The sequence below is a fragment of the Vulpes vulpes genome, chromosome 12 (genome assembly GCF_048418805.1).
Source record: "Vulpes vulpes isolate BD-2025 chromosome 12, VulVul3, whole genome shotgun sequence".
NCBI lineage: Eukaryota > Metazoa > Chordata > Mammalia > Carnivora > Canidae > Vulpes > Vulpes vulpes.
The window spans coordinates 95868588-95895231 of record NC_132791.1 but is presented as its reverse complement, the minus strand read 5'-3'; the positions used below and the strand labels follow the sequence as shown (position 1 = coordinate 95895231).

The window sequence follows — 26644 nt, the reverse complement described above, 5'->3', positions numbered from 1 at the left end:
GTATTATCCAAATTTTGATCTTTGTTAATCTAACAGGTGAAAACAGTATCTTATTTTATTAAATTTTTTTTTTTTGTTGTTGAGGTGTAACATATAACATTATATTGGTTTCAGGTGTATAACATAATTTGCTTCCTGTATACACAGTGAAATGATCACCACAATAGGTCTAGTTAACATTTGTCACCATACAAAATGAACTTTAAGGACTTACTCTCCTGGCAACTCTCAAGTATGGTCTGTAATATTATTTACTATCGTCAGGATGCTGTATATTACTTCTGTATGACTTACTTAGAACTGGAAGTTTGTGGTTTGTGTCTCTAGACTCTCTTCACCCATTTTTGCCTATTCCCCAACCTCTTCCCCATTGGCAACCACCATTCTGTTGAATGTATTTATGATATTGGTCATGTTTTGTTTGGTTGTTTTTTTTTTTTTTTAGATTCCACATGTAAGCAAAATCATATGGTATTTGACTTTGCCTTACTTAGAATAATTACCTCAAGGTTTGACTGCATTGTCACAAAGAGGTAAAATGTTACTCTTTTTTATGGCTGAGTAGTATTCCATCGTATATGTGTATATATATTTTGCACACACACACATACATATATACACACTTTACACATATACTTACATATATATACACACACACCCCACACCACATCTTCTTTGTCCATTCAGCTACTGATGGACACCTACGTTGTTTCTATACCTTGGCTATTATAATGCTGCAATGAACACAGGTAGGTGCATATAACTTTTTGAATTAGTGTTTTCATTTTCTTCAGATATATTCCCAGAAGTAAAATTGCTGAATCATATGGCATTTCTATTTTTAAGTTTTTTAGGAACCTCCATATTGTTTTTCACAATGGCTGCACCAATTCACTTTCCTACTAACAGTCACAGTGGTCCCCCTTTTTTCCATACCTTCACCAACACATGTTATTTCTTTTCTTTTAGAGAATAGTCATTTTGACAGGTGTAAGGTGATTTCTCTTTGGGGTTTTGATTTACATTTCCCTGATGATGAGAGATGTTGCACATTTTTTCATGTGTCTATTGGCCATCTTTATGTTTTCTTTGGAAAAATTTCTATTAAGATATTCTGCCCATTTGGGGAGAATGAAGTGGACCACCTTTTCACAAGCTTAAAGCCATTTATATTTCTTTTTATATCCTTTATATTTTTTTGAATGATTTTTTTTTACCCCCAAACCTGGGTTTGGTGGGTTTTTATTTATTTAAGAGTTAAGAGATTTATTTATTTATTTATTCTTAGAGACAGAGAGAGGTTGGCAGAGACACAGGCAGAGGGAGAAGCAGGCTCCATGCAGGGAGCCTGATGGGGGACTCGATCCAGGGTCTCCAGGATCACGCCCCGGGCTGCAGGCGGCGCTAAACCGCTGCGCCACCAGGGCTGCCCTGATTTTTTTTTTTTAATTCATTTGCAAGATCTATTGTGAGGAGTTGAAATGCTCTCCCCAGTTTGTCCTCTGGCTTTGTTTATGATGTTTTTGTCATGTAGAGATGTTTAGTTTTTAAGGAGTCAAGTGTTATCAATTTTTATGTTTTGGCTTCTGGGCTAATTATATGTACAAAAGCTTCTCTACTGTGCGATCACACACAAAAAAATTCACTCATGTATTCTTCAGAATCTTTATGGATTCATTTTTTTGTTTCACTCTTTCTGGAATTTATTTTAGTGGGAGGTGTTGAATATGAATCTAACTTTAGCCTCTAAGGGTTAGTTTTTTAAAATGAAGGCTATAACTATATACCCAGAATGACCTCCATTGTGGAATATATAGGCACAGAAAAACGAGAAGGAAATATAACGGCATGCTAACAATAATTACTTTCAGTTACTAGAGCCTATGCTTTCTAAATTATTACACTAACCATAATTTCTTCATAACTTTTTATTTTTTTTTTTTTTTTTTTTTTTAATTTTTTTTTTATTTATTTATGATAGTCATACAGAGAGAAAGAGAGAGGCAGAGACACAGGCAGAGGGAGAAGCAGGCTCCATGCACCGGGAACCCGACGTGGGATTCGATCCCGGGTCTCCAGGATCGCGCCCTGGGCCAAAGGCAGGCGCCAAACCGCTGCGCCACCCAGGGATCCCTCTTCATAACTTTTTAAAATGATTTTATTTATTTATTCATGAGAGACACACAGAGAGAGAGAGAGAGGGGCAGAGACAGAGGCAAAGGGAGAAGGAGGATCCTTGCAGGGAGCCCGATGTGGAACTCAATCCCTGGACCGGGATTACATTTTGAGCCAAAGGTAGACGCTCAACCACTGAACCACCCAGGTGTCCCTCCTCATAAATTTTAAGTTCCCAGTGACGTCATAAAATCAGTAATATACTACAAATTAAAGAAGAGTCAGCAAAAGAGAAGGCTCCATTGGTGGGGGAAGAGATTGGGTTTAGATCTCTGGTGAGAATGTCCAGGCTAGCGATAAACTTGAAAATCCCTGATCAAGAAGAAGGAAGCACAACCAGGGTGGGTAGAGGAAACTGTTTAGAGGAAAGCAGTAGTATGGGAAGAGAAGCTAGTCCTGGAGACACAGTAAATATTTAAGAGCAGGCACAGGAGATCAGAGTGGAGGCAGCAGAGACAGAAGACAAGAAAGTATACTTTACATGAAGAGAGTAAATAAGATTGTCACAAGTCCTACAAAGGATTAAGACAAAGGCTGAAAAGGGCTCCAATGAAGTTAGCAGTTAGAATATTATTAGTAACATTAGCAAGAATTACGTCAGTGTATACTTACCAACTACAATGTAGTAAATGTATAGAGGAAAAAAACTCCCTAAATTCTTGGAAATATACTCATAAATAATTAGTGAGCCTAAAAAACCTTATTAAATGACAAGAGAATATTTTTAAAATAATGAAAGAGATAATGCATAAAATCTTTGGAATGAGGTCAAAGCCATACTTAGATGAAAATTAATGGCTTACATAGCCTTATTAGTAATAAAATAAAAGCAGAGTTTAATGAATTAACAATATTTCCTAATATTTTAAAAAAGATTTTATTTCTTTGAGAGAGAGCAAGTGAGTTGAGTGTGTAGGGGGAGAGGCAGAGGGAGAGAAAGAATCTTAAGCAGACTCTCTGTTGAGCACAGAGCCTAACGCTGGGCTCAATCTCAAGACATTGAGATCATGACCTGAGCTGAAATCAAGAGTCAGAAGCTCAACTGTCTCAGCTACGCAGGTGCCCCTTTCTTAACATTTTAGAAAGGCATACAATATCCATGAGAAAACAAGAGACAAGGAATCCCCTGGGTGGCCCAGCAGTTTAGTCCCTGCCTTCCGCCCATGGTGTGATCTTGGGGACCTGGGATCCGGTCCACATCAGGCTCCCTGCATGGAGCCTGCTTCTCCGTCTGCCTGTGTCTCTGCCTCTCTCTCTATCTCTAATGAATGAATAAATAAAATCTTTAAAAAAAAAGAAAATATTTTTAAAATGTGTCAAACAAATTAAAAATGAAAGAAAAATAGTGGAATTAGCTAAGACAATTGAGTTCCTTTATGCTATGGTTTCTGGGATATACACCAGAAAACAAAATTATGAGGGAAAAAAAAAAGAGTGAGGAGGATTAGAAGTTTGAAAAGAGGGGTTGAAAAGAATTTCAGAAAATGAGAGCATGCCCAGACTCCAGAAATTGCCAAACAATGAGAAGGGGCCAGTGGAAGTTGGAAACATCCAGAATGATGGTACCAATTTGCCAATCGTGGTGATTCTTCTTCTCCACTTGTGGTTGGTGGCCCAGGTCTAGTTATGGAAAAGACAGATGTTTGAGTAAATCCATATTTCCAGGTTTGACAGATGAAAGTAACAGAAGGGCAAGGCAGAGAAAGAGTGAGAAAGAGTAGGGGAAGAGAAAGAAGAGAAAAAACTGCCTAGGGCTCAAAGGAGGTGGTGCTAGGAGCTTCTTCCCCCATGGCATGAACTTCTGAAAGTTCATAAACTTAGGCTATCATCCCACTCAGCCCCCTTTTGTGGGAGTTAAGTTCTAATCTACATGTCCAATAATAAACAAAGAAATTATGGTAAATTAATAGACTATCTCTATTAAAATAAATTTGATAATTATATACAAATGAGAAAAAACATATTCAAAAAGCACTATGACCTAAAAAAACAATTTCATATAATTACAGATTTTCAGCAGGTTTCTGAAAATAGGGAATTTTATTTTATTTATTTATTTTGAAAATAGGGAATTTTAAAAATAGTTTCTTAAAAAAAACAAACAAACCACTAAACTAATAAAATAACAGAAAGAAAGGCGCCGTCATCCCGTAGCAGATATTCTGAACCTCTGGCCCTAGAGGAAAACTGTACAAGCATTCTGTCCAGGTTTCCTTTTTGGTGCTTAGAAACCTTTAATATCTTTAAATTATAATTCATCAAAGTTGAACTTGTAATTATCACTTAGATACTTCCTCACAGCCACTGACATTTTGTTGCAAATAAGATTTTTCAAAATGTAAACCAATTTATCAAAGTAAAGGCCACCTATAAAACTGTGGTCCAGATTTCTGCAGTAAAGTATACAGATCAAGGATACAGATCATACCCAGTAGTGGGTATGTCCTGGCTTCTCTTTTATTTGGTTTTAGACATGGGTGTTAGGCAGTCCTGCACAAGCTGGAATCTAGAACTGGTGACAGAGGCTCAGATCTGCAGTCCTTTCTTCACATATTCCTGGCCTGAAAGATGAACAGGTCTTTTATTTGTGGAGTCCAGCAAATGCTCAGGGGAAAAACAAGATAATATTCAAGTATGAATTATTTTCACATCCACAAATCCTGTTCTTATGGAATTGGCCGTTTCTCTTTTAAAAGTTATCACCGTGACATAAAGCCTCTGTGTGCAGGGACAAGGTTTTCTGGCTCTGTTTCCCACTACATTTACCAGAAATAAGCTTGACCTTGTCCCACGAAAGCAAGTTCAAGTTTTCATTATGTAATAGGGGATAAAAGTCAGGCTACAGAATACAACTTTAAGAATTTTATTTTAAATTATAGTGTGAACTAGCCAGTGTAAGACATGACCTTTAGATGATTTAAAATTTATGGAGAATAACTATCCACAGTAAGAATATTCAATTAATTACTTCTGGATTTTCCATTTTTGGGGGGTATAAAGCAGGAATGATGGAAATTACTATTGGTCATTAAACTCAAATGTCTCATTAAAATTTCCTATCAGGGCAGCCCAGGTGGCTCAGTGGTTTAGCGCCACCTTTAGCCTGGGGCGTGATCCTGGAGTGCCAGGATCTTATTCCATGTCAGGCTCCCTGCATGGAGCCTGCTTCTCCCTCTGCCTGTGTCTCTGCCTCTCTCTCTCTCTCTATCTCTCATGAATAAATAAATAAAATCTTAAAAAAAACCCCTAAAATTTCCTATCAGTGCTGCTAAGAAGGCCAAATAAAATGCATTTTGCTTTACTCTTTCCTCCTGCCATCAGTCACCAGCAACAGTAAATGAGCAATGAAGGAAAGACATGAGGGAACACAGAAAGATAAGTCACCTAGTTTGTGCTCAATATATTATTAAGGATAATTCACAAAAAAAAAAAAAAAAGGATAATTCACATACCAGAAAAAAAAAATGCAGAATGATTCTTCCTATGTCTTCTTACAATGTATAAAATAGAATATTTTCTGTGTTATTCAGAAGGAAAGAAAAATCTACATAAAAATATTGGGTATATAGGACCCATACCCATCCATAAGAAAACCAGAAACCAGAAGAGAAATAAAAAAGATGTCAGGGCCTAGACATGGCTGCAAAGTACAGTCAAAATCCTGGTGAGCTTCCCCTGAGTATCCTGGCTTTGGAAAGGACAGTAAGGGACAAGTTGGGTCTCAATTCCCTCAGACTCTGAATACTGGATTGAATTCAGGGTAAGGGAGGCCATTAGCTAACTTTGCTTTGCTTACTTGGAGTTAAAGGGTTCTGAAAGCTATATGTAAATTTATGCAAATTAAAACATTAATCACAGCCCTAGATTTACTGACAAAATCTGGTAGCCCTTTCTCCCTTTGGAGAGCTTTAATTTTGCTTTTCATAGAGAAGAGGCATCTCTAAAGTCTTGTCTAAAATTCTATGAATTTAAAAATGCAATTAACCTCTATGTCTCCTGGGATGTCATAAGCAGCATGAGGCACAGAATATCATGCACTATAATTAAGGGATGGTTATTTTGATCTAGGTGCTATACTGCCTTGAAACAGAGTTTGTTTGCTTGGCCATCTATAATACAAACAACTTGTTACTGTATCTTTCTTCCAAGTAGGTCAAAATATTTCCATGCATTACATAATTTCCATAACATCTTTGTGAATCATCTAGTAGGTGTTTGTGTGTTAAGATTTAATTTTATTTTAAACAACTTGAAGACTTTAAAGAAAAATGAGCAAATGTCTGTATTTACAGATTTGGTCGCTGTTTATCATACTACTTTTTCATATTAATAGTGACTAAATAATATTAGAACGACACTTGCCATTTAACTGCCAATACAACAATAAAGTATACATGGTAGGTAAAACCACACATGCAGTTTCAAAATAAACTCTTCATTCTGCCTGCCACAGGACTGGCGGCAACAGGCATCTTTAGTTGTGAGTGTACTACATCTTTCCCTTCAGGGTATGCTGTGGCTGAAGGAAGCTGGCCATAGGCTGTCCCTCTAACCTTCCATGTCTTGGTTACTACCTACAGCTCCTGTCCAAAGTCAAGTGTTGGTAATTCTCGTGGGATACAGATAATTCTGAAAGGTAGTGACACTTTCTGGACACTTAAGTGCATGCCATGGTTAGGAAGACATGGTATTCTGAAGATAGGCAATTAAGTGCCATTACATTGACAGGAGCCAAGACACTTTACAGAAGTGTAAAGAAGTGCAGGGGAGGAATGTACTGCATTGCTAATAAAACCCTGCACTATAATGTCACTGGGCTTTTCCCTTTAAAATTTGATATTCTTCTTCTAACTGCTTAAGTCCAAGGTCTTAGCAACTGCTGCTCTTTGGATGCTGACCACAACTGTGATATACCAGGTCTAACTGGTAAAATAAAATATGAAGGGTTTTACTCCCTGCCACTTAGATATTAGCACTGAAAACTCAGGGATCAGAAATCTGCGATAAACTTTGATTTTGAGTTGCATGAAACTTTTATTACTTGGCCTAAATCTAAGGCTGACTTCTCAATATACATAAATGCTCAGAGCACGAGGGCAATTGGCCTCAGTATTGTCTGTTATTCCATGATCCAATAAGCCCAGCCCAGAATCAACAAACGGCACGTTCACGGTGAATACTGGGCATACAAACTGAAATCAGTTCCATCTTCTTTAACTACCTCCTAAAACCTTAAAAATGTAAATCTTGCATTAAAAGCCACAGGAGTGTGATAAACAGTATTTACTTAGAACCACTATCCATGGATTAACAAAAAAGAGAGGCCCCAGCCAGCCTCTTGGCCCATGTTCAATACACCGAGGTTCACTTGGGAAGCCTTTCCTTGCTGCATTCGTTTGCAAAACATGTTTCCTAGAAATAAAGAGTTCGGTGTAAATGATCAACCACAGCCACAGCCGGCAGAACACGGGTGACCTGGTAGGTTTGGGGAGGACCTTCCAATTGCCTAGCTGAGTTTTCAAGAGACTAAAGCAGGTGAAAATCAGATCTGACAGCATTTCCTAACATGTGTTATGTGGCGGGAAAAAAAATCCACTAGTATCCCCTTGGGAAGAGTTACCAAGAATAGTTGCATATTAAAACAGTAAAGAGGGATCCCTGGGTGGCGCAGCGGTTTGGCGCCTGCCTTTGTCCCAGGGCGCGATCCTGGAGACCCGGGATCGAATCCCACGTCGGGTTCCCGGTGCATGGAGCCTGCTTCTCCCTCTGCCTGTGTCTCTGCCTCTCTCTCTATCTCTCTGTGACTATCATAAATAAATAAAAATTAAAAAAAAAAAAAACAGTAAAGAAACCTGGAAACATGGGAAGACAAAGCCAGGCACCCAGATTCATTTACGGAACCTCTTTGCACCCCGAGTAATACCCATTACATTTTGGGAAATGTTGATCTGGGCAAAATTTCTACTGAGGCTGCTCTTTTAAGGCTCAAGAGCTGGAGGCTGAATGGGCAGGTCCCACACCTGTGACAACAGTTCCCACCTGCAAGTCCTGCTCAGTCTCATTAAAGGCTACTTACTGAGCATCACAACTGACCTCAAACCCTTCTCTCCCAACAGCTAAGTGGTCCAGCACACTGACTACATACCAGGCACAGCCTTATTACTTTACTTGTATCTCCATTAACCCTCCAGCAACACAGCCTAAGAAGGGCACCAGCTGTGTGTGAAATCCATTAGTTACAGCAGAGATCCTTACCAGAGGTCACCAACCTCTTCTCCCCTAAAGTCCCCTGCCACCCAGACCCCACAGCCACCCCAAAGTCAGGTCACAGTAACAAAGAGGATCAGAACATTCTGCCCCCAAATATGCCACTTTGGCATTTGGTTACTTTGAATGGCAGGCAGTTAACTGAGAAACAGGAGATGCAGGAAGGGCACTCTGTCCTTCCTTCTGTCCAGAAAGCAGGGGATAAAATTCCCACGAGAAAGGTGTCCTCCCAGTACCAGGAAAAAGAGAACATTCTTATTACTGGAGATGGGAGTCTACACCAAGACGAGTCTGCACAAAGAAGCCAAATGAAAACATCCCTTATAATTCATTAGTTCCCTCCATGTGTTTCCTAGTCACTTTCCTATAATATGCTACCTGCCAAAAGCCCCAGTCCTTTTCTGTGCCTCGCCACTTCTCCACAGTTCATCACCCTTTGTAAAAATGGCATGAGTCCCCAAGTCTAACTGCTTGATGGGGGGCTTCATTCTTCTATGTAGCCATCCGCATGCCCTATAAAAATACTAATATGGAACAGAATTTGTATACTTGGTCTCCTGCTAATCTTTCCACAGTTTAATTTGCAGGTTCCGGGCATAGAACATTAGAGCTCTCTCATGTTTTTCCTCTGCTACAGTGGCCCGTGGGATTGCTCAGGACCGTGGGCAGTGCTGGTTGAGGCGATGTTGGTTGACCTGTGGATGTGCCACCCAGTCTTGCCTGAGTATCTTTGATCAGGCTGTGATTCTACAGCTCTTCCCCCAGCTTGTCCCTTCACTCCTCCACTGTAACCACTTTGTTTTGCTTAAAGGTAGTAAAAAAACGTGACTCCAATTTCAACACCTATTTCTTAAAACAGCCTATACTATATATCTTTCTATCATGATGTTATTAAAAAAGTAAAAACTCACTGTTATTTAAGATGACTAAATTTATCACTACTTTATTTATCACCACTTTAGTTTTGAAGTATTAGTTTTGGGGGAATCTTCACCATTATTTAAAAATAGTTATTTTATTTGTAACCAATATCTCTGAGGTGCAAAGAATGACATTTTGGGGCATGTACTTATTAGTCAAAGGAGAGTCACTAGCCCATGTGTCTGCTCGCTTGCACACACACATCCATTTAGGCAGCAGGTACTGAGTTAGGTAGTGAAGGTTCAAGTGGAAGTAGGCCAAGGCTTTACAAAGCTCATGGTGTCAGGTACATACTCTAAATTATTCTAACAGGGATATTTATGAGGAAGGAGGGAATAACTTGGCCTGCGGGTTTGGCAAGTCTTTCTAGTAAAGATAAACAGATAAACATCTTTGAAAGATAAACAGAATTTTATCACAGTGCAGCAGCCATGCTACAAAGGGAGGCCAATGACAAACTCAGAATTCAAAATCCCATATTTCTAGATGACCCGGAAAATGTATGGAAAAGGAAAGAGGAAAATACGGAAGAAGGAACATAGTTTTGGAGGAAGGAGAGACGGAAAGAGAAAAACTACTTTTTTTTAAACATGAGTCTCTGAACATGGGATGGAATTCTCTGGTAATATTTAGTTGCTAGATCAAGGGAGAAGGAAAATGCCCTTTGCAGTAAAGTTGTGGTTTTAGTATTATAGCTTGCAGGGAAAATTTCATCTCCACCAGTGAGCACATACATCCAACTTCCGTGCCCCACAGCTTCACGGCAGTCCCATTTCCAGGCCACCTGTTGGCCTCTAGCATGCTGTTTCTAGCCTTACGGCGTACCTCCATTCCACTGCCTTGTCCCCGCGGGTTTATGGATAGTGTGTCACCCCACCAGGTTCTCCATCTCTTCATGACAGGCAACCTGACCCTGTTCATCTTTCTTCCCCACAGGCCATACTATGCTTTGCTTATAATAGGCACTCTACAACTACTGTTCAATAAAAAAATCTTACTAGAAAACGAAATACCAAAAAGCATCATAAAAATCTGTGACCCAATGGTACAAGATTTCTAAACCAATAGGAATAAAAATTCAATTATACTTAGCCAGAATTATATGTAGCAATTAACTGACACTTGCTATTATTTTTTAACCTAACAAGCAATTTTAGATATTTTTTATTTCACCTACTAACCACATGTTTATGTCTTTTCCTCACTATCATTTAATAATTATTGTAGTGAGTTACCAATGTTAGACAGTTCTGGAAATAACATACATGTATCTCCAATTACTGTACATTATGTTTTAACATTTCCTATATTAAGCATAATTTGGACACATCATTACAATTCTATTCCTGCAACAACATCACATATGTGGTTAAATTACTTTAGAATATGTCAGACAGAAAAAGTCTGGTTGTGGTAGTTTTAAGTACGTGGTTTAAGGCCTATTCTTTTATCTCTGTGTCCAAACTTGGTTACAAAGCAGTTTCACTGGAAAACAGTGTGTTTATTGACTACCACTGAAAAAGTTTTTTTTTTTTTTTTTGGAAAAAGTTTTTAAATATAAGATGTTCTCACTAGTTTAGAGATTACTAACACATAGATTAATAGGTTTGGCTTAGAACCAGAGAAAAGAGGTTATCCCCGTGCTAAATGCTCAACTCTATCCTTCTGAGGGACACTGTGCTGACAAAGCTAGGACTGTTTGAAAAGAACAAAGTCCAGTAGTCTCTCCTTATCTGTGGTTTTGCTTTCTGTGTTTTCAGTTGCATTTGGTTAACCAGTCTTGAAGCAGACGATCCTCCTTCTGATGTATCCTTGGAAGATCAATGTAGCCTAACACTACGTCACAATGCTGACATCGTGCGCCTCACTTCATCTCTTCATATGGGCATTTTATCATCTCACACCATCACGGGAAGAAAAAGAGTGAGTATGGAACAGTATTCTGGGAGAGAGAGACCACATTCACACACCTTTTGTTACAGCACATAGTTGTAATTATTCTATTTTATTACTAGTTACTGTTTTTACTCTCTTACTGTGCCTAATGTATAAACTTTATCAAAGGTATGTACATATAGGAGAAAAACTGTGTGTACCACAGGGTTCCATATTTTTTTAACAGATTTTATTTATTTTTCATGAGAGACAGAGACAGAGAGAGAGGCAGAGACACAGGCAGAGGGAGAAGCAGGCTCCATGCAGGAAGCCTGATGTGGGACTTGATCCACCCTGGGATGGGACTCCAGGATCACACCCTGGGCCGAAGGCAGGGGCTAAACCGCTGAGCCACCAGGAATCCCAGGGTTCCATATTATCTGTGGCTGCAGGCATCCACTGGAGGTACTGAAATGTGTCCCCTACCATGGATAAAGGGAGATAAAACATCTCTCTCCTCGAGCACAAAAGGAAAGGTATACCCGTAGGCAGATAGGTTTTGACAAACATGGGGAATGGTCTTAAGAGACGATGGTTTTGAGCTCAAAATACTATTTTAAAAAATCAGCCTTAGATAACATTTTCTGAAATCGAAGTCTTAATTTTTGGTACATGTTAAGTGGCTTATAGCTCAAAATAACCCTGTAGGATAAACCAATTTAGTTATATAGGGGTTCATTCTATCACTGATTTATTTGAATATTTCATCTAAAAGTTATTTTAAGAAAGATGGTCCACTTAAATAGCCTCTTAAGAAAAACCTTAAAGGTATAGAACTAGAGTGGTTCCAAAGTTCTTAGAAGTCTCTGGTTCTGTCCACGGCCAATTCCCTCAAAGTAAAGTTAAAGCTTTCATTTTCTATTCAGTTTAGACTTTGCCTGGGCCTGGGAGTGTAATTCCACTCATTGCTGCTCAAAACATATCAAGTCTCTGACTGAAGTAAGTACAATTTACGCAGGATTGACTAAAAGGCAAGCCCTCTATTCCTCTGGATACTTGGCTCTATCTGTGGGTTATGTCAGGACCTAATCTTGGGTCTCTTGTGGAGCTGCTTCATTGCCTGTGGTCTGGTACCATTAGGCTGCACTAGGAGATGCCAGAAAAAACTGTTCTTTGAAACTGATTGTATTTATGCTAAGGATGTAGCCCTTCATGAGAGTAATCTCTTGAGTTTTCATGCCAGGAAGAGTGTATTTCTAAGCAACTGGGTGCTTATATATCACAGACACTGTGACTCACATTACCATTCATGGTCTTCTCTTTGCATAGGCTACTAGGAAGCTCAGAGCCAGACCAGAGGCTGCTCCTGGCTGCCAAATGTCCTGTCTTCTCAGCACCCATTTTGATTGTTAGCCTCATTCTAGTTTTCCTTTTTATTTATTTATTTATTTATTTATTTATTTATTTATTTATTTATTTATGATAGTCAGAGAGAGAGAGAGAGAGAGAGGCAGAGACACAGGCAGAGGGAGAAGCAGGCTCCATGCACCGGGAGCCTGACGTGGGATTCGATCCCGGGTCTCCAGGATCGTGCCCTGGGCCAAAGGCAAGCGCCAAACTGCTGCGCCACCCAGGGATCCCCTCATTCTAGTTTTCCTATCCTTATTTTCCTGATCTTCTTACTTAAGACACACATCCTGATTAAAAACACGTTGAAATAAATTAGGAATAAAATACAACACAGCTTGTTTCAGTTTATTTGAGAAAAGAAGTTATTTGCAAAGCTTCTTATTTATTAATTGAGAATTTGGAACACTGCTAAAAGACGATAAGGTTCCCAGGCTAGCCCAAGGAAATTTAATTTAGCCACAACATAGCAAGATGTAGTGTTAAGAGAAGCTACTGTCATTCAAAACGAGTTCTGAAGGATAATTCCATATTCATGTTAAAAAAGAAATCTCTCTCATTAGAGAATTTGTGTGTAAAGACATATCACGGATTACCCAAACTTAGACAGGCACAAGATACATAAGTTAAGTCAGCTAAGAAATTCATAAGCATTTAAATAAGAGAAAGTCCAAGGGCCTTATAAATAATCCATATTTTATTCAGTAAGGTTGACTTGCTCTTTTTTCCCTTATATAAACAAATAACTAAAGGTAATTTAATTCAGTGAGAGTAGTGAAGTGAATAGAGATCTTTGAAGAACAATAAAATGTTAATTTTATGATCCTATTTATTTTGCTAAAGCTTCATGATAGGACACAAATGCAAATTTTGACTCAGGGGTCAATTCTTAATTTTCCAGCAGTAGAAAACGAAGTCTGAACTTTATAAGCAAATTCGACATATTTCATATAGATAAACATAATAATGTCTTGGACATATTCAGAGGTCTAGAGTGTGGCTCACATTTACTGCGCTTTCATTCAGCATTTATGCATTTGAAGACTACTTAGTCAAATTTTCTTGATAGATCTTGGCTTCTAGGGGAAGAATTCTGCTTCTTTTAACCCTTCGTGCTACTTTTAAATGCATGACTTCAGAGAGTGGCACCACTGGATTTGGACTTAGAGAATCATGCTGGTGATGAGAAGAAGGATGCCTGGTAGTATCACTAAGAGCAAAAGGTGCAGAGATCAGTAGGAGGCTGCTATAAAATCCGGACAAAATCTGATGAGAGCCAAAAAAGGGGACACAAAATTTCTGCCAGTAAGAGAAATATGTGAGATAATCCACTGGGCAAAAAGAGGGCCCCGTGGATAAAATAAGGAGAAAAAATGAAGTGATTTCCAGCTTGAGAACTGAACATCCAGACAATGAGAGGGAATGCAGGAGGGTCATGTTTGCTGGGAGGGATGCAGGATTTTGTGCAGACACACTGAATTTGGTAGCATACCCAGAAGATGAAGGCAGGCTTTGGAAGGAAGGGTTTGCAGGCTAGGGGAAAGCGGAAACCAAGGGGGAATCATCAGAGCACACAGGGTTGAAGCCACAACTGATTAGCACATGTGGGGGGTGTGAGGTCAAAATGCAATGTAAGGGAGCTTTCATATTGAAGGAAGAGAGATAGAGGAGGAGGAGTGTCTCAAATGGGGAGACACCAGGAGACAGTGGTATCCTGCGTCCCAGGAGGGAAGGAAAGATGATCATGGTGTTAAATGGGCCAAAGACAAAAAAGTAACAGAAGGAATTTGGCAGGGCAGACTGCAGTGGAATGAGGAGTAAGCGGAAAGCATGTGTAGACCATTCCTACCATGAGCAGGCTATCAGGGGATCATCTATGTTAAAAACAGACAAACCACACTCGTCTTTTTTTATACAGGATTGGCTACTGGCTCTTTTAGAGTCATGATGTTTTCCTACAGAAGCTGGTTGTCTGTTCTATAAGGTTCCTTTGGCACAAGCCCTCAGCCACCATTCTAGTCATCCCCATAAAGGAACAGATGCAGACATGGGGCAAGACAAGAGCATGAGCAACCAGAAGCATGGGAGGGAAGGTGATGACAGCAGCAGGACACTCACAACTGCACAGCTCCCATTCTGTACCAATCAGGAAGGAACTGGGCCTCTGGTCCAGAAAGATTTCCTTCCTTTAAGGTAAATGGGGCCATGTGGCCTTGTGCCACATGACACTCATAGCACCACACATCTTCCTTGGGAGGATGGCCTTTTGGTGGTCAATCCAGCTCTGCCAAAGCTAGCCTCACCTGTATTCTACTGCTAAAAACCTCTCCTCATGGCACAGTGACCCTGCATGCTCTTTCTGCTTGTTTTCATTAATCTCTTTTTTCTGATAAAATCCTGCCTCCCATTTTCCTTTCTTCTTCTTTTCTTTCCCCTCACTACTATTTGGCAGAAATACTATTTTTCAATAATACTGCTCCTACCCCTCATTGATATTTTAGAATATGGCAAGTTAATTATTTTCAGTTTATATCCCCCTTTGTGATAATATTGCCTTAGAGTATGCACACACATTACAAAATATTTACTTAAGAGACCTAAAACAAAATATCCGTTGGGAGCAACGTCTATTAAAATATCAACTGTGGAATGACAATTTTAAGCATCTGTTTTTGTCTTCTGTCTTAAAAGGAGCACACAATGGGGTCATCAACCTGGAGCAAGAGAGGCGCTCCAAACTCAAGGGGGCGTCCTGGGGGATTCCCACAGAGGACTGTAAATCCTCAGTAGCAGCATTCAATGTGAGTTTCAGATTTGTGAGCAAGGCCAATGGAAAGCAAGATGAAATTATTTAGGGAAATTAAAATTACACAGCCCAAACTTGGACCTGGACTTTGAAGTCAAGAGTTACTAAGAACAGAAGGTGATGTCAGTAGGTCCCCAGGAGAGGTTTCGACAGACAGCTTACGTGCACCTATTGGTGGGACACCAGAACACTCTGATCTATCTCTTATGCCAAGAAGTCCACCCAAAGAGAAAGAGCTGCATCTTACTGTGGAGACAGGTGGAGGCTGAGTCATCAAGGAACATGGGGAAAAGAATTGGTACTGGAGGTACACAGGAACTCATTAACTCAGTTTCCTACTGGCTGTATCATCTTAGGTTTGCTGCTTTACTGCTCTGAGCTGCAGCTTCCTTACTTGCAAATTGGGGGAAATTAAAAGATCTGCTTCATGAAGTTTTTATGATGATTAAATGAGATGATGCAAGGAAGGGCCTAACGTGTCTGGCTCATGAGAAATGTTGAAGTATAAAAAGGCTGCTTTTACGGTTGTATTTGTACAATGGAGTAGTAATATCTATTTCATAGTAATTCGACACTGAACAAGACAATGCATACTAAGGATATGATATACAGTGCTTGATACACAGCATGTGATCCACCGATGTTAATTCACTTTGGAGTCCCCCTCTCTTCTTTCCCTCTAGACACTAGGGGATCTGTGTGAATATGGAACAGATACCCGTGAGGCAGTAAACAGCCTTTGTGCAAGGACTGATTTTATTAACATTATTTTAATCAGAATTTGAATAAAATCAGTTCTCCCAAAGCTTTTGACCACTGGAATGAAACTGTAACTAAGCGTCAACAGAGTACAGAATTTGGTACAACAAACACATGTTTAAGACTACTACCTCCAGTGGATCTAGTTAGCAAAATGTTGGAAGGCTTCTGTCATAATACGGTCTTACTAGAACAGAAACTCTATGAACGCAGGCCCCGGATAAGTTTTACTCTCTGCTGCATCTCTAGTGCCCAGCAGAATGCCCGATACACACTGGAACTTCAATACATATTTGTTAACTGAATGAATACGGCTTCCAGGGATATGTTATATGTCAGTGTCTTTGTGAAAAAGTTACCATCCACAAGGATCATGGAGAGGAAAGCAGGCACAGGAGGAGGCCCAAAGGCAGCTCTGGTGGTGACAGTGGACAACTGACATACCACAGCATAATGATACATGGCACTGGCCTGACTCAGGAATACTGGGCATTCCAACATAGCCTTTCAACCTTAACCAGGCCATAAAAAGAAGATAATTTCAACCTAAGTAAGACAAACTCAAACACTCCCAACCATATTACCACTACCTTAATTTGAAAGTGCTTCACAGATTATAAATTCTCGTTTAATAATTTGTTGGCCTGTGTGTACTTTTTATTAGAGTCCCTACTAAGTCAGTGGGGGTGAGGGGGAGGTCTAAAAAAAAAAAACCACAATATGAATGTGACAAGATTTCTGCTCTTCACAGATTCAAAATATAACAGGAACCAGCAAATCTTTTTTCAAGGGCAAATTCTGTTAATTCATCCATCTGCTCTACCCACACTTGACCCAGGTGTTCTGGCTCCATTACGGAGTCAGATACTCAGGACTCTAGAGAGATTTATGACCCTGGGAGCACAGAACGCAGGTCTCTAAACCTTCTGTCCATAGCTCCCATTCTCTTGCACATGTTAAAGACTTAAAGAATAGAAATCAACCAGATTCTCTTTTCTTAGGTTCCAATATTCTCAACACATTCATTTTCAGGCTGGCAAACGAAAATATAAAGGAACTGCAAAATGAAACAGGCTGTGCTGTAAGGTAGTAACTCTTTCCTCCATCCTTAAGAAAGAAAAAAATGGAAGATATGGTAAAAATAAGCACTGGGTTCTCTCTTATTCCTCAGGGTTAGGAGAATGCCAGGGAGACACTCCTCTGTGATAATAACTGTATGCATGAAATACAAGAGGCTTTCTGGGTGACTGTGGATTAAAGTTAATTACTGTAGAAATATGATTGCTAGTAGACAACTGCATAGTTTAGTAGCTGTGGTCATGAAACAAGAGGTAGTTTTTTGCATTTTGGTTATTTTTAATTATTTAAAACAAAGAGGCTTATTTTCCTCTTTACTATTTTGCATTGGTTCTTCTGACCTTTGAATATTCTTCTCAGTGAAACAGATGGTGGCATCTTAAGAAAACAACATGTTCACAATCACTACCAGTGACAGATATTTCTGACAGTATGGACTTGTCTTCTTCCCATACCAAGTTTTGTTCATCACCTGAGATATCTCATTTATTCATTGCCGGAGATGTCTCAACGTTTTGGATTTTTCCTGGTGTTTTTATTTTTTTTTAGAAGGAAAAGGAACTAGCTTTTAAGAAACCATATGTCCCACATATCTTGCTCTCTGAATTGAGTCTACTACTTAACAATGCTATTGACAAGATATCCCTGTGATAGAGCCTCTTCCCCCATTCCTGCTCGTCCTTTAGGGGATGGACCAAGTCTGAAGGTCTTAGAGCATGGAGAGCATCTGACTGAGGATGCAAGAGCAGGGGTGCTGGGAAGGAAGAAGAGAGAACCCTGTCTGACGTAGCTCATGTGTTTAGCCAGAACATAGAGAGAAATAGTTCCAAACCTGAGATTGTCACTCTAGCTTAGGGTAGAAGCTGGGGCTTGCTCTTTGAACATTCATCTAGTCCGAGGCTCTTTGAGGCCTCAGCAATGGTGGTGATGCGGATGGGCAGGCCGGTAACGGTAGCATGCACACTCGAGCATTCCAAATAGCAGGCACAGAGAACCAGCCTGTGCTGCCAGTGGGCTGGGGAGGGGAGGCTGGGAGCCCCTTTCTCAGGGCTCCTGCTGTAGCTTACTCCACCTAATGGTCTTCCTCAAGCCTGGTGAGGCAGCTTGGAAAACAACTACCCTAGTAACCATGTGATCACTTGTTAGTAATGGGCTTGCCTATACACACCTTATGGTGATCCCAAAGAGAAAGGAATCAAGCTGGTTTCATTTGCAGGAAGGCCTTTTTTTTTTTTTTTTTTTTTTTTTTTAAAAGCAACCTTGATTCAAAGAAGAATAAGTGCCAGACTAATATAAGCATCATGTGAGAGGAACACAGAGGAAAGAGTTAATTTTTAATTGATTTGATTCACTGTTAATTTTATTTTATTTTAAATTTTTATTTATTTATTTATGATAGTCACACAGAGAGAGAGAGAGAGAGGCAGAGACACAGGCAGAGGGAGAAGCAGGCTCCATGCACCGGGAGCCCGACGCGGGACTCGATCCCGGGTCTCCAGGATCGCGCCCTGGGCCAAAGGCAGGCGCCAAACCGCCGCGCCACCCAGGGATCCCTATTAGCTGAATTTTGAAGGATGATTAGAGATTTGCTGCATGAAGGGAGGAAGTGTTTCAAACACAGGAACCTATACACACCTTATGGTGATCCCAAAGAGAAAGGAATCAAGCTGGTTTCATTTGCAGGAAGGCCTTTTAAAATATAATAGGTAAATTTCTGGGGGAAAAAAGAAAGGCTAGATATAAATTTGGTTGGGGAAACCAAATCTTATCTTAAAATTCTCTTAGATTTCTCTCTATTCAGATATATGAAGAGGAAGAAAGGAAGATAAAATTATGTGACCTTCTGTGCCCTAAACATGGTCACCCTGGTAGTTAATCGGAATCTTTTCACTTATCCTTATTAATAAGGAGTTACCTATACACACAGCATTCACTCATATGTTTCTTTTGCTTTTACAGTGTGTTATCACGGAGAAAACAAAGTTGACTCAAATATGCTCCCTACACAAGAGTGATGGGGCAGATTTTACACAAAGTGTCTGGAAGACAACGGAGGAGCCATCATAAATATGACCCATACATTTGCCACATACTGTTGCTTTCATTAGTGCCTGGCTTGGATGCTGCGGTGAGAGTGGTGAGCAAAACCATATATAGTCCTTGACCTTCTGCAGCCTGTGGTCAGACTAGTGTGGAAGGCATTATGGAGGTAATTACAAAGTTCATGCAGAATGACATCTGGTTTAAGTATCATGACAGAGAAGTCACAGGGCTGTGAGAGCTTGCAACACTGGGGAGTGCCCTTCCTGGGGTCTAGGCAAGTGAGCAGAGAGTGGTGACCTATACGAACGGAGAAAGACCCTGGAGACACAGGAATAGCATGGGTTCAAGGTAGCACAGTATTTAAGGACATCAAGAAAAGGCCAATATAAGGGGAGCACCCCCAAAGTGGGAAGGTGATGGAATGTACCCCCTAAATGGGAAACTGACCCTGTGGCAAACATGGGCCATGGTAAGGATTTTGAACTTTATCAAGAGCGGTGAGAAGCAACTAAATTTTTTTTCTTTTTCCTTAATTGCTTAATAAGGAATAGAGTGGGTTTGGGAGGTTTCAGAGAGCTTATCAAGAGTCAGTCTATTAGCTGAATTTTGAAAAAAATTTTTTTTTTTAAACATTTTATTTATTTATGATAGTCACAGAGAGAGAAAGAGAGAGAGGCAGAGACACAGGCAGAGGGAGAAGCAGGCTCCATGCACCGGGAGCCCGACGTGGGATTCGATCCCGGCTCTCCAGGATCGCGCCCTGGGCCAAAGGCAGGCGCCAAACCGCTGCGCCACCCAGGGATCCCTATTAGCTGAATTTTGAAGGATGATTAGAGATTTGCTGCATGAAGGGAGGAAGTGTTTCAAACACAGGAACCAGGAAATGATCACACGAAAGCCTAAAGCCACGTGGCACCATTAAGAAAATGGGAGACATCTGATCTGGATGAAGTGAAGAGAGGTAGAGAGGAATTTACTCCAAAAGAGAGTAAAGAGAGAAGGAATTTTACTCCAAAAGCCACACCGGTCCTCTGGTGCACTTAAACAGGGGGAGAGGGTGGCTGCAGGGGAGCATGCATATCTTGACTCTGTTCCGTACAAGGTCCTGCAGTTGGATCAATCAAGGCACAAAATCTCTACCTAGCCTGCTTACCCCAGCGCCCAGCCCTGCTCAGCAAGTTAGGCAAGGGTACAAAGGGGACCGATGGTAGATTATGGGTTCAGCCAACCAGATGAAGAGTAACGATGAGCTGGGCCAAGCTAGTGGGGGTGAGGAGGAGGGGATGGGCCTGAGTGGTGTCGGGGCAGAATGTGGGAGAACAGAGAGCTAGGTAAAGGGAAGGGATCTTGGATGAATGTCCAGTCCCCAGCTCAGCTGGGCAGCTTTGGATATGTGTGAACTGTCTACTGCACCTGGTGCTTGGGCTGGAAACAGACCTGGGAGTAAGCATCAAATCAAGGTGGCAAATGAAACCATAGATTATATATTCCATGTCTCCACAACTTTACAGGTCCACCACTGTCCCAAAATCTTTTCAACCTTGGTCTGAGAAGAAAAGAAACAGAACACCAAACTTGAGTACATTGTGAATATTCAATAAAGAACTGCTTAATGAATGAGAGACAACTGGACCAGGATAGAGGCTCAATGGTTTGTTCTGGCTCCAGCATGGCTGCAAGAAACTACACTCTTAACTTAGCAATTTGCTTAGTAAAGGAAGGGCAAAGGAGATTTTAGATAAGATACTTCTGCCTGCAGAAATGATTTCTGGTTAAGACAACATAACCATGAGGGATCAGATGCCAGGGAGGAATATTATATAGGGAAAATATTTGTATTTATTCTCAAACTGTGGATGAGCAAAAAAGAAATGAGGAGGGCATGAAATGAATAATTATGATACAAAAAATATATATAATGAATTGATTACACAAGTAATTTTACACTAGGCAAAAGGGGGGTGTACTAAATCCACTCAAAAATTACTCCAGAAACAAAAGAATATAAGGCTAATAGATGCATTAATGATATCTAATGAGCCATCTATTAAATAAAACAAATAATTACCTTGAGAACAGAGAAAATCAACTAACTGAACACTGATGAATATTAACTGGCAAATTAATATATGAAACATATATAATTGGAGAAACAAAAGTGAGCTAAGTGTACATAGTGCTGCAGATTAACACCTAGGGCCAAAAAGATGCTTTAAAATCCTGTTTAAAGGGGCACCTGGGTGGCTCAGTGAGTTAAGCATCTGCCTTTGGCTCAGGTCATGATCCCAGGGTCCTGGGATTGAGCCCCGAGTTGGGCTCTTTGCTCAGCGGGGAGTCTTCTCCCTCTTCCTCTGCCCTTCTTCCTGTTTATGCTCCCTCTCTCAAATAAATAATTAAATAATCTTAAAAAAAAATTGTCTCTAAAATGTCCAGATACTCTCCTGAAGCTGTATCACTGCACACAAATGGACGTACATAAATGTCTTCCTTGTACCAAGGAGGCACTGTCCCTGCTACGTGAGTTTCATTTGGAATGGTCTTTCTCCTTCCAATTATATTCTGCTAACTGCAGTTTGAGTCATTCTCTCTAATCCAACATACTCAACCAATCACCAAGACCAGCTAATTCTATTTCTCAATAGATCTCAAAACCAGTTTCCTCTTTCCTTTACTCACCATTGCTCCAGTCTGGCCTTCACCATCATGACTCAATGAATCAATGCCACTGGCTTCTAACTGGCCTCCGTGTCTTCAGCTTCCTGCATGTCTGGAGTGATCCAGGTAAAGGGGACCTGGAGTCTGCTTAAAATACCTAATGGCTTTCCTCTGCCTAGCAACACATCCCAGCAGCCTGACAGGCCACACAGGGCTCTGTCTTCTGTGGTCCCACCTCCGGGATACTCTCACTTTGCCCGCTGTCTGCCACAGCGGCACCAAACTGCTGGCACTTCCTCAGGCCCAGCACGAATTACATTGGTTGTTGTCTTCTTATTCTTTTATTTATTTAAAAACATCTGTCCCCTCTGCTTTTGCCTCCCTTCACCAGCAAATCCCCACTGGATCTTTGCAGCTCAGACCAGCTACCACAGCTTTCTAAACCTCACCCACAGGCTGTGTTGCATCGCCTGTCTGCTCCCATGATACGCGCTCACGTCTCTATTGGCATGCTGCCACCACCCTGTTGGAAGATTCGCCGTGAACGTATTCCTGCACGGGCTGAACTGTGAAGTTCCTCTCAGGCAAAGATCATGTTCTGTTTATTTCTGTACCTCTAGCAGGGAGCAAAGGGTCTGGCATATTGCAAGTATCCAAAGAAGGCTCGCTGAATGAAGGCTCACACCAATCTCACCATTTTGAAACTGTGTATTACAGCGATAGAGATTTCTGGATTGCCAATAAATACCTGGCGCAGAATGTGACTCCACAAGTTTAACTGGGCTGGCTAAATCACTGTTATCTACTAAAAATTTCAAAGATTTGGCAGTTGGATTGCCAGTGTAAAGGTTAATCCATAGTAGCTAATTTACTTGTATTTGCTGAAACAAAAGACATGACTCTGGAGTACCTGGTGTATGTCAAATGGTCTGCCAGAAAGTTTTGCACCTTTAGCATTCTCATTTTATAGATGATGGACTGGGGAGTAAATTATTTATACCAAGGTCACAGAGCTAGTTGACCTTAAATTTGAAACAAGTTTTCTTTTCATTCTTTAAAAGTAATCTCCATATCTAACATGCGGCTTGAACTCACAACCCTAAGATCAAAAGTGGTATGCCCCGGGGGTGCCCAGGTGGCTCCGTGGATTGAGTTGTCTGATTCTTGATTTCAGCTCAGGTCATGATCTCAGGGTCCTGGTATTGAGCTCCATGTTGGGCTCCATGGTCAATGGGGAGTCTCCTTGATATTCTCTCCCTCCCTTTGCTCCTCTCTTCATGCCCCCCAAATCAATCAATCAATCTTTAAAAAAAGAGTGGTATGCTCTACCAACTGAGCCCTCAGGCGCCCCCAAAACAAATTTTCTTCGTTCCAAGGTCAGGAATCTTTCTAAGTCAAGACGGTCTTGCTCATAATTCTCATTCATAATACTGAAAACAGTATTTAAAGCAAATTAGTTCAGGAATGAGACTATTAGAGGAAGAAATAAGGTGTAAAACAACAGAGACATCTTAGCAAGTCATTGTAACTTTTGTTTGTTTTGTCATGAAAAGACATTTTTGTGAGCTATTTTTTTTGAATCTCAAAATATGAGTTAAAAAAACTGCTATACTTTCAAAGACAATTCCAAGAATGAGTGGCTATCAAGTCATGTAGCAAATCAAGATGTGACAGTGCTACATTATTATCTCCTAATTTGGAAATTCTAAATCTTCTTCTTAAAACAGGAGGGTAGAGATCAGCTGAAGGAACCCCATCCAAGGCATTCTTATTACTAACACAAAAGCCAAGAGGACCCATCTTGATTTAGCTGACTCTTATTAAATCTAGAGATTCACAGCTTGGCTCATGTAACTCATCTAGTTTTATCAGCTAATTTGGTTTCTGTAAAATTTTCCTAAATTCGCTAGGTACCAGTTAATTGTGAAAATAAACGCTAAGTCATACGTAAAAATCTATTACCTGATGAAATGGGATTCAGTGTTAGGAAAGGGGTCATAGAAGAGAAGAAACAGGAGATGAAGTACTTTTATCCATGACAAAGTAGTCATTTGGCTGCTGATGCAAATAATTAAGAGGCAGGCAATTTTCTACGATGCTCATTACAGTTTTCAAACAGGATATTTTGTAAGTATACTTGTGTTTTTTTTAAAAAAAAAGGATTACCCTAGTACAACACAGAATTAAAGATACTTTATCGGAATCCCACTTATTTATAATTGCATTTTATGGTCTACCTTTACTCCTTACTTTCTTATATTCTTTACTTTTATTTCCTCTTTGCTCTGATTCTCTCGTTTATTATTTTTTAATTATAACAATTATTTCATTTTATTGTATGTATTTTTATAAGTTTTTTAAATGCTTTAGGGGCCAAGAGAAAGTATAAATGGATAAGTGCAATTTGGAAACTTTTATAAACTAGACTCAGTAATTCAACAGTGACACTTACATCTAATAATTTTTTAACACTTTGCTCCACTGTCAAGAGTAAAAAATGTTATTTTTTCCCCCAATTCAGGCTGCTGTATATGTTAAATATCTCCTTCTCTGAGTTAGCTATACAATTTTTACTTATTTTTCAAAACAATTATCACTCAAAATAGTGGAACTTAGCAACCTTAAAGGAATTTTTTTTCTTAAAGGAAAAATTTTTAAGGAATTCCTTAAAGGAATTTTTTTATTTTGAAATTTCAAGCATATTTAATGATTATAAATAATCCTTCCTTGAAGAGTCTAAGAAGCTGTTTTTCTTCAGCACAAATGAACTGCCTGTAGTTGTTGTGGGGTTTTGTTAGAAAGAAGGGATCAGGTAACAGTAGTTCTACTCAAGTGCTACAGGCTATCCCATGAGTTCAACAGTATAAATTCGGAACAAACTTAAGAGTAAGTTTGGGAAGAATTTAAAAAATTTAATAGTCTTTTTTTCTTATACTCCTCTCCTCCTTCTCTGTGTTCTTGAATAGTCTGTAATATAAAAGTTAAAAAGCTTTTCACAGAAAGGTATCATTTATTTAACCATTGTATAGTGAGCAAAACTCTGGCTGCTTATTAAACCATTCTCTGGTTTCTTTGATCGCTTATAATATACACATCCATTTCAAGACTTAAAAAAAGAGAAAACTGTTTTGGTGTGGGGGGAAATCCTAATAATCTTGTTAAGAGTACCAAAAAGCAAAATGCAACACTTGATGCTCACCACACACTTAATAGCTGTCCCAGGTGGCAGGTCTGTGTGGCTCTGAACTGAGTGAAGGAATAAAGGGTACAAAAGAATAAGAGTTCTTGTGGAATTTTCCACGCACCAGCAAGTTCTGATTAAAGGCAGGTTTGTATTCTATCTGCTTTGAGGCTTTAGTGCAATAATATATATATACCATGAGTTTTCAAGAACTGTTAGGAACAAACTGGATTTGTCCATTTGTTCCAAAGTGAAAGAATATTTGGCAGTTCATGTCTTCAGTGTAGCTTGTTTTTAGAAAGAGAAAGGTGCTTGGTGTTAGTACTATTCACATTAGATTATTATTCACCTTAGCCTTCTTGATCAATCAGTGGCACATGGGCGCAAAAGAGGCAGTCAACGTCAAAAGGTCTGCAACAGTCAGCACAGAAACCTGTGGAGGAAACGCTCTGCCTGGTTCCTGTCCCGTCCAGGAGCTCAGGGATCTGTGTCCTCAGCTTCTAGTTCAGATTACTAAATAGGAACATCAGTCCATTCATTCAGACTACAATCAAGAGGCTTCAATAACACTGCGTTTAGTGGTGTAGCAGGTAGTAATTAAGACCTGACATTATCAACAGTTAGTAATTTACCAGTCACAAAACTAGAGAATGCTTGTTTGGCTACTTTGGCTGTTAAAAAGAAAGAATTGTGAAAATAAATATCTTTGATGTTTCTAAAACTTTTTCTGGCCAAGCCAGGGGATGCATGGGGTTGCAGGAAGCTCCCACACGGCAGCAGAGTATGGAGTCCTGGAGAAAGCAGCGCACCGGGGGCTGGGAGGCATTCTAGTTCCCACTCTGTCATTTACCAGTTGTGAGGCTTGAATCAAGCTATTTATCCTTTCTACCCTTGCCTTTGTTTGGGACCCATTTTATCACTTGCTGGCTATTTCGCCCACACTCGAAGTCACCCATGCTGGAACACCAATGCAGTGCTTCTGGTTCTGATGCGCGCCCCCTTGTGCCTCACGGTCGGCCCGGAGTGCTCCTCTGCCCAGGTCTCTGGCCCCTGCTGTGGCAGACACTAACTGTTGGCTGGCCCAGCAGCCACTGCCCAACCCTTTTCTTTGTGCGGCCTCCTGCTCCGAGGCTAGACTAGCTAACCTTCCTTTTTCAGCCTCACGCTCAGCTAGTGATAGAAGAGTTGTGGCCAATGCTACAACCAGAAGTCCACTAGAAAGGTTCCAGGAAGTTTACCCTTTCCTTATGAAGAGGAAATGTACTCTTTCCGGGTTGGGGTGCCCTGCTTTCTTCTTGCCTCAAATAGATATATCTGGAATGTCAAGAGCCATTTGCAACCATCAGGCATAAGCATCGGAGGAAAACAAACACTCAAGACACCTTGACATCATCTAGCAGCTAAATCAGTTGGAGCAGCTCCTTGTCTCTAGACCTTGTCTATGTGAGAATAAACCCCTTACTCACGTACTGTGTAAA

The 26644-nt window shown here is 40.2% G+C and overlaps 1 protein-coding gene and 1 long non-coding RNA gene across 5 annotated transcripts in view; one reads left to right on the top strand and one right to left on the bottom strand.

Annotated features, from left to right (window-relative positions):
- LYRM4 (LYR motif containing 4) overlaps positions 1-26644 on the bottom strand; it is a 163630-nt gene that overhangs the window by 129803 nt on the left and 7183 nt on the right. The window lies entirely within an intron of this gene.
- Positions 11095-25056, top strand: LOC112911104 (uncharacterized). 2 transcript variants are annotated; one of them, XR_011995701.1, is made up of 4 exons: positions 11095-11286; positions 19247-19496; positions 20842-20981; positions 22377-25056. It is a non-coding gene; the product is annotated as an uncharacterized lncRNA (long non-coding RNA). The 2 variants fall into 2 exon arrangements; XR_003233330.2 differs by lacking the exon at positions 22377-25056 and having other exon boundaries at positions 20842-21744.